Raw genomic sequence first — 8,826 nt, 5'->3', positions numbered from 1 at the left:
GATTAGATTAGAGTGAAATGCCCTGCCTGAGTTATCCTTGAAAACCACTGCAGCTACTGCAGGAGGTGGCTGCTCATTGCAAGCAGAACTATTACTTTCAAAATATATTTGCTTCACCTCTGCTGACTTTCTGGGTTGTTAATATTGGTTTAAGCCTATACAATTTGAATATAAATATCCTCAGTCTTTTTAATGGGGTGATTCCACTGTGTTCACATTTAAGCTAATGCACTTTCCTTTTCCTCTTTACATTTCTTTGAAGCATATCCAAGGGGTGCCTACTGACAGTGGTGGTTCTCTTACTGTGAAGGTCTTGTGGGTCTTATCCAAGGGGGAAGGTGTTTGATCAATGTATTGCTGCAGAAATCATGATTTAACACCTACAGAGCCTGTACATCCATGGAGTGAAGAGCATCACAGGACATTACCTTGGCAAAGCAGGGGCATGGCATCCATATCAGTGTAATTCCTTAACTGGCAGGCCAGACCATAAACAAGGCTGTGTGCAATGTCCTCTGCCCACTGTGCTCCCAGTTTCAGAACCAGACTGGTGGGTCCCAACAGTCAGACCCCGCACTCCACTTCTCCATGCAATGAGGGGCTGCTGGCAAGTTCATCCCTTGCAGCTGGGATGGAGCAAACACCTGGGAGGGCAGCAAGTTCTTATTTTGATCCCATCAAGAATGTCCTTTGCAAATCCAGCATCTTTATTTCAAAAATATTTTCTTGATAGAAAGGCAAACATTAGGAATGAAGAAGAAAATGCCAAGTGGGTTCTCAGTGTTGTTTGCCAGTCTGCTGTGACTTGTAGTCCAGGGGAGAGGCAAGTCTTTTGAAGCACCCTGATATTATTAGAAATCTAAATATTTGCACTGCCTCTTGTGTCTCCATCAGGCTCATGCAAGACACCAGATTTTCTGTTAGCAGTCAAGAAGGCTGAAGTCCTGATGCCAACCATGCTGTGCTCACCAGAAGGCTGAGACACAAAGAGGTGAGGAGACATTATGGATCTGTCACCTCCTCACTTCCCTGCCCCTTTGCTTAAAATATTGCAGCTAAAGGGATGCTCAGGCTGTGGTGGTGAAAGCAGGGACTGTGCTGCCCTGCAGTGCTTCAGCTGTGCTGTCACCACAGCCCCCCTGTCCTCTCCCTGTGCTCACTGCTAGGCCCACTCCTCATCCCCTCTGCAATAGTGAAAAAGTGAAATACCAAGACTGGCCTGGTGTCAGTATTAGGAAGAATACCACTAAAGCCAGTCTAGAGCATTTTTCATTTAATTCTGTGGGACTCTGATGATAAATATCTGTTCTTACAGTATTTCCTTCTACTCTACATACACTGGCCCTCATTCAGTAAGTTACAGATGGTACAAGATTGTGAAACAGTTTTCCCAAGAAAAAGCTATCTCCCAGCTCCACAGTGATTCTGACAGAAGTCTGTTTTGCTCTGTACAGACAAATCAGCTTCCAAGAAGGAAGATGTTCCTGGAGGGAAAACATTAACAAACTCACAAAGTGTGTGAGGGAAAGCAAAGATGAGGCCAGGAAGGAATTCATCTGTCAGTAAACACTCCCTCCCCTTTAGTCCCTACCCCTCCTCTTGTCCCCTTTATTTCTGGCACGAGGGAAAAAAACCCCTGATGAAGCCATAAATGACACAAGGCATATTTAATTTTTGCAGCGAAACAGTGTTGGGCTGAATTAAAGCCACGCAAACTGGAGATAAGTCAAAGCAGTTTCTGTAGAAGCATCCTAGGACAGCCACAAAGCTGCTGCAGACTGTGATAGATGAGGGGCCAGGAGTCACATGGAGATGAGTCCTTGCAAAGAGTCACTTCTAATATAATCAAAGTCAAAATACTCTCCAAAATGAGATTGCTGTAAATAAAGGGAAATGTAATTAGTTCCAGATGGCATCATAACACTAAGTTTCAGAAAAAGAATCAAAGTCAACATGTTGAAGAAGATAACCACCCTTTTTGGCCCATCTTGCAAAATGAGGTATTGGCAGCAGACAGCCTCTCTGGATATGGTTATTCACATGCATGCTCCTTACAAAATAAAGGAAAAAAACCCAAACCAAAAACAACAAAAAAGGGGGTCTTGCTTGCCTTCTCCACATTTCTGTTACAGTCTGGTCTGTACACATTTCATCAGGTGAGACCACAGGAAGCTTTTATTTCTACCTGATGAATTTTGATTGCTTTAAACATGAAGAAGTCACAGATTTTCATCTGAAAAGTCAGCTGTACTGTGCACAGCCAGTGGCAGGGATAGAATCATAGACTCATAGAATGGTTTGCATTGGAAGGGACCATAATGATAGTCTAGTTCCACCCCCCCTGCATGGGCAGGGACACCTCCCACTTTACCAGGTTGCTCCAAGCCCCATCCAGACTGGCCTTGAACATTCCAGGTTCTAGAAGACCTCTCTAAGTTTTCCCTGGAGCCTTCTCTTCTCCAGGCTGAACACTTAATAGCTACCACGTATAAAATCCCCAAGTTTTAAATACTTTCAGATAAACAAAATTTCACCTGGATCCTAGAATTCATTCTGCTTCCTAGTTTTATCTGATATCTTGGGTCTAAGAGAATGGTAGCTTTTCTTAATGTCTCAATTTTTGCTCAGTTCTGGCTGCATGTCTGCATGGTTCAGTTTCTATCTCTGCCTCTATTTTTCATGAATGTTTTTACGTAGCCCGTTCATATTTTGAAAGTAGTGGGCTACTCTTTGCATTACCTTGTTCTCTCTGTGGCAAATTCCTGTTTATGAGTTGCTGTGTGGCTTTTGCTGATGTTTCTTTTCTTTCTGCATCTGGGACTGCAGTGTCTCTCCCAGGACCAGCAAAAAACCTATTCATACATCTTCATAAACTTCACAGGCTACGGTTTCCAGTTTAATTGATACCTTGGGTGTGTGGAAGTTGTTCACCTCCTGGAGAACAAGAGTAGCAAAACTAACTGAAACATGCAATATTCACTTGCTGTGGGGACACCTTATTGCAGCTTTTCAGTACTTAAAGGAGGATTTTAAGAAAGATAGGGCCAAACTTTTTAGTACATCCTGTAGCAATAGGACAAAGGCAAATGGTTTTAAATTAAAGGAGAGGAAATTTATACTAGATATAAGGAAGACATTTTTTACAATAAAGTTGGTGAAACATTGGCACAGGTTGTTCAGTGGGTGGTAGATGTCCCATCCCAGGAAACACTCAAGGACACTCAAGAAACACTCAGGTTGGACAGGGCTCTGAGGAACTTGATCTTGTTAAAGATGTCCCAGCTCACTGCAGGGTTTGGACTAGGTGATCTTTTTAAAGGTCCCTTCCAACCCAAACCATTCTATCATTCAATGATTCACCAGGAAAACAGAGACTGCTCTCTGTTCCTTTTGCATGGCTGTGGCCTCTGTTAAGACTTGCAAGCCCTTTCTGAGGGACTCCTGATGATCTGGGGTGCCCCAGAACTCTGGTGGCCCAGCCATTTTTCACTAGCAATGAGGTGACACTTTGGGGCACGTCAGGAGAATATTTACATGGGTTGTACCTCTCCTACATATCTGTGTAACACCGGTGATTGAGACTGAAATTCAGAGCCAATGAGTGGTGACTCTTTACCACACACCTCACAGCATCAGTGCAAATGACCTTGAGACAGCAATGGCTCAGATGAACCCAAGCAAGACCGAAGAGCTGCTGGTCAAAAGGAGAGGTGTTTCAAAGAGTTCACTTGGACACTGATCTCACATCACTCCATAGCAGATGTTTCCCCACTATCCCCAAGCTGAAGAAATTTGGAGTCCTTTTCAGAACCCATTCATTTTGAATTGGCCACAGGATGACACTTTTAGAGCACCTTATTTCATCTCTGTCAAGCTAAGAAATATTCTTATTTGCTCCTGGGTGAGGCCTTGGTGGCCCATGCCACCTCCCATTTGACCTGCTGTCATTTACTATTAGAATCTGAATGTGAACACAACCAAAGCCCAGCTCAGCTTGATTTCTCCATTCTTTGGTTTTCCATCACTACAGCTGTCTCCACTGGCTCCCAGGCAGCTTCTGGTACCAGTGATCAAGCCCATTGTAGTGGTATTGCACCAGGAACAAGAAAAAGCTAAGATAAGGCTCAAGATAAAATAAAAAAGTATTTTTTTCTCACTATAGTCTGGCTATTAGAGGAGATCAGAAAAATTCAGGCCCTGAGCACCTTTAGGAAATTAAGTAAACCCTTCCTGCCCAGATTTGCACTGTCAAAATGTGACTCAGTCTTTGTCACGGCAACCAATTATTGTTTCTATCTCAGCTGCAAGGTCATTTCTGGATTAAAATATTTGCAGTTTACTTTTGGTGAATATTTACTGTCTGCAGGCAAATGATGAAGGCATTTAATTTTCCTTCAAAACATTCATCATTTACACAGACATACCTAGTCCTTCCTCTGGGAGAATAAAGCTGAGCTTCCTGAATAAAGCTAAAACCAGCTATTAGGAAAACACCCAAATTTCCCTAAACAGTAGGAAATGCGTGAAATGCCACTGAACATGGAAAGAAGCACATTCAAGTCATCATCCTTTCCAGAGCTTTGTGTTATAATTGTCACTCTTACAACAGCACCTATAAGAGCCATTCAGATAAGAACCCCCTGAGATAAGCACTGTACAAAGTCCTTATGGTGTGAGGCAACCCCCATAATGGCAAGGAGATTAATGTTGAAGAGATTGAAGTATTTCATAGCTGGATGTCCTGTCAGTACAGCCCTGTAATAAGCCTTCTTTTCACACACCATTCTCCTTCTGGATAGGAGGATAAATTGACCTGCAAGATGCACTGCACTAATGCTTCCCAGTATCCAGGCTGGGTTTCTTTGGATAAATCTGCATGGGAGACCTAAGGCAGATGTGATCTGTCTTGCCAGGCCTCTGAGCAGGGGAGACCTGAGCCAGCTTTGACCCAAAGGCTGGGACACCAAGTTAGCCCAGTGTGAGGCTGTGTTTCTCTGCATGGCTGGTGTAACCCAGGGGGGGAGAGCAGAAAGAAGGGGAGGAGGACAAATCTGTAGATAGGAAGACCTGAAGAAGAGTGTTCAAGAGACTTTCCTAAGGTCACACTGAGGCACAGGCTGGGATAGCAACAGGGCACACTATTGAAAAGCAGCAAGACAAGCCTCTTTTTCCGGAGGGTCAGCAACCCAACATTGTCTGAACTAGGTTTTGAAAAAATGTTGTACAGCATTCATCTCCTTTCTGACTCCATTGATGGCAACTTTACCAAACTTGTGGTTTTCTTCATAAACTTCTTTATGACTTTCCCTACTCTGTCACTGGAGACAGGGGTGAAGTGTTGGACACCAGTGGGGAAGGTGAGTGCACACAGAAGGAATGCAAGTGCTGGAGGAAGCCGGGCTGCCAACCAGCATCTGTGCCTCCTGCTGAAGGCTACGTTGGTGCTGACACATTGGGTTATTTCTGCTGTGATATTACCCGGGTGTCTAATTAAAGACAAGGTTAAAGACACAGCCTGAGATTTCAAGTTGTGAATACTTAGGAGTGGAGATTTTAGATTTTGCTTTAGTGTTTAAAAGGTCAGAAGCTTTATAGCTCCTGCTAATCTCCACCGAGATGTATCCCAAACACATTCTCAGCTAGCACAGGCTTTACAACTTGGAGGACAGGGAAATATTCCCCTGCCAGAGCTAATCAGAAAAGGTTGCACCAAGGAGAAACTTACTCTGATTCTTCAGACTCAAACATGGTTGAAAAAAACATTTCTTTTTAATACATAGGTTAAAACAGTTTTTTATTGCAACCAATCCAGTGTATTATTTAGTGCATAATAGGGAGGGATAAACAATATTTTTCCATTAGACTTTATTTGGAAATCGAAACAAGTCCAAAACCATATTTTAAATCTCTCTACTTATCCATGCCAAAGAGCATGAGTCACATATTATGGTATTCATGGAGGAGCCAGTAGAGCCTGGAGAAATATTTTGGTATAGGGTTTCTGTTCTATATCCATAACCAGACAAAGTGAACTGTCTAAAGGGTGAAAGCTGAGAATAACAAGAGTGGTCAAGGTTTTCAAACTCAGGTGCCTAAGAGATAATTCCATTCCAGCCAACACTGATAAAAGGTAATGCCACTGCTTGAAATTGGACTCCTACAAAATTTCCAAGATGTTCACAGGCACAGAGGTGTGAACAGCAAAGGCAACTGTGGTGGAATTCATGTATCTACTTGTAGATGTCTGCATGTGAGCCAGGGACTATACTCTCATTATAGCAAATATGGATGGTGTCTCCAATAAAGTCACAGTCCATGGAGCCTGGAAATTACTCCATTGACTAACGGGGGACTTCAGGGTCAACAAAAACACGCTGAAGGCCAAATTACACTGAAGGCTCCATGGTCTGTAACTGGATCTCCATTGAGTATAAAGGGAGCAGAGACACTTAGACCTCATGTACACACTGACTGCCACACACGTGTTTTAGTGTCCAACTGAAACCCATACCAGATGTCAAAATACAGTCTGGGCAACTGTAGTCAAAATGTCTCAAGCTATGTCTAAACCAGCTGTGTCTCAGGTACACTGCCTACTCCTTTGTGCACACCATGCTCCTCCACCTGAGCACCAGTTTCTTCACAGAAAGGAAAATGAAGCTCTCAAAGTACCCCTGAGCTAAATTCCTGAGGTGAACACCCCAGCTCAAAGCAAAATGCTAGAAGAGTTTCTAGGACTATCTGCATGGACAGCCTGCAGGTAACAAGCCTAAAACCTGAGCTTGTAGTTTGAACTCTGACCATGGGAAAATATATTCTGCAGTGACAGCCCAACCTATCTACTTTACACTGTGCTGGTGTGAAAAGTATGAAGATTCCTGACCAAAACCACTTTCTATCATGCTGTTTCCATGAAAACCAGTCTTGGAAACCAAACATACACAAACAGAGTCCTACCAGCCCTTGCAGCCCCTCCTGGCACGTCTTACAACTGACCCAACCTTCAAAATATTTGTAAGAATTCAGGTTTTGGTTCTTTTTTTTTTTTTACCTCTTTTTTTCCCCATTCATTTATGCATTCTTACAATCTCTTTTTTTCATGGGCAAATTGCAACAAAGGCTGATGCAACAAAGACTAATTCTTTGTTACATGGACCTTTAAACCTCTGGAGGGTGACACTGGAACTCAAGGGCTTCTTATGTTCATAAAGTGCCCTGCAATATCTAATCTATATAAAAAAGGACAGGAAGGGAAGGAAAATCAACCCCAAAGTCCTCAGAGTTAAATGTCCAGAAGGGTGAGGAATGCTGAGGGAGGGGGAGGTTTATGCCTGCAGCCCAGCGAGCCACTGCAGAACTGCTACAACCCCACATGAGACTGTCCTGGTCAGCAGAAACAGTCAGTGTCACCCTCACTCTAAAGGACATCACAGAGTAAATGAAATGATGAGTGGGTTCAACAGAGTGTACCCAGATAAAGCATTGCAAAAGGTAAGAAATGAAGGGACTGGGGTTCAACCTCCTCAAGAACCAGGGCTGCAGAGCTGAGCAGGATGTGCCCCTGGCTCAGCCCAGCCATACTGACCTCATGTTATCCCTCAGGGATGATCAAGGCAAAGATTAAATCCTGGGAATGTTTTTTTGGGAAGGGGTAGGCCTCATGAAATGTAGAGGACATTTTACAACCCTGGCCCTAGGACTGGGACTCAGAAAACAAGAACCAAGCTGATCACAAAGGGTCACATTGCCAAGTAAGGCAGTTGGAACTAATGATATAAATACTCTTTGAACACGACATCTTTATCAAGAGAGGAAGTATTAAGAGCTACAGTGACCAGGCAACACAGGAGAAAGGAGGATAAAGAGGGACTGAGATAAGGTTAATGAAGAATGACAAATAAAGCCAAGTGGCTTTTTCCTGTTAAAAATAAAAGCCCCTTCTACTTACCGAGCTCAAGGACAGAAAGGGGACTCTCTTTAGCCAAGGGGTTGCACGGAGCAGCCCCAGAAACCAAAGAAAAGGGATCAGAAATTCAAACCCTCTGCCTCCCAAATGCAGGGTGAAGCTGTGGTCCAGCAGTGGGTCTGACCCCTGGGGATCTCACAGAGGACACCATGGGTTGTCCCCATGGGGCACTGGCAGCCCCGGGCAGTCTCTGGCATACAAAGAGCTCAGGGCATGGCTGCTCCTGCTCTCATTGAAGCCAGACAAAGCCAAATACAATCAGATGCAGGTTCAGTCCTGCAAAAAGATATTTCCTTGCCTAGATTTCTCTTTTTGTTATTCTAGAAATGTGACAAGAAAGAAAACGAACTGGAAGGATTAATTAAAGAGTAACAATTAATTGAAAGCAGAGCAGTACCTTCTGGCTAAGAGACACTATTGCACTTGCAGCAAGAATATGTTCCATCTCTCCATGGTGTGGTTTTAATTTCTAATAACTCAGCTCCCTACAGCTATTTGCAAGCAAAATTCCCTGGCTGTCACCCGACCTGAACCTCTCCACTGATGTCTTTCTAGCAGATGGAAAATGAAGCACACTCATCAGCAGTGCTGGGAGACCAGGGAGAGCATGTCCCAGTAACTGGCTGGCTCAAACAGAACTGAAGCCTCTGGAAAGAACCCAAATTACTTTCGAAGACGCTGGCTCAGGGCTCTTGAGGTCTTGGGCCAAGATGACAGGGCTAGAAGTCATATAAGCAGAACAGGTGTGAAGGTCAAGGAGAGGTTTATATGATGGCACCCACAGCCTCCTGCAGAGCACAGCCTGTCTGCCACCACACTGTCTTCTCCCAGGCTGCTACCAGTAAGAAAAGAGGGCATGG

At 43.9% G+C, this 8,826-nt stretch overlaps 1 long non-coding RNA gene across 1 annotated transcript; it reads right to left on the bottom strand.

Moving 5' to 3' along the window:
- Positions 1–1,652: 1,652 nt before the first annotated feature.
- LOC139791247 (uncharacterized) lies at positions 1,653–8,506 on the bottom strand. Its single transcript, XR_011723838.1, has 3 exons — positions 8,364–8,506; positions 2,740–2,934; positions 1,653–1,877 (listed from the first exon to the last, which is right to left on the bottom strand). It is a non-coding gene; the product is annotated as an uncharacterized lncRNA (long non-coding RNA).
- Between the last annotated feature and the right edge of the window lie 320 nt (positions 8,507–8,826).

Source organism: Heliangelus exortis, chromosome 1 (assembly GCF_036169615.1).
Source record: "Heliangelus exortis chromosome 1, bHelExo1.hap1, whole genome shotgun sequence".
In the NCBI taxonomy this organism is placed as follows: Eukaryota; Metazoa; Chordata; class Aves; order Apodiformes; family Trochilidae; genus Heliangelus; species Heliangelus exortis.
The sequence above is the reverse complement of the archived record's forward strand: the minus strand, read 5'-3'. Positions and strand labels throughout refer to the sequence as shown.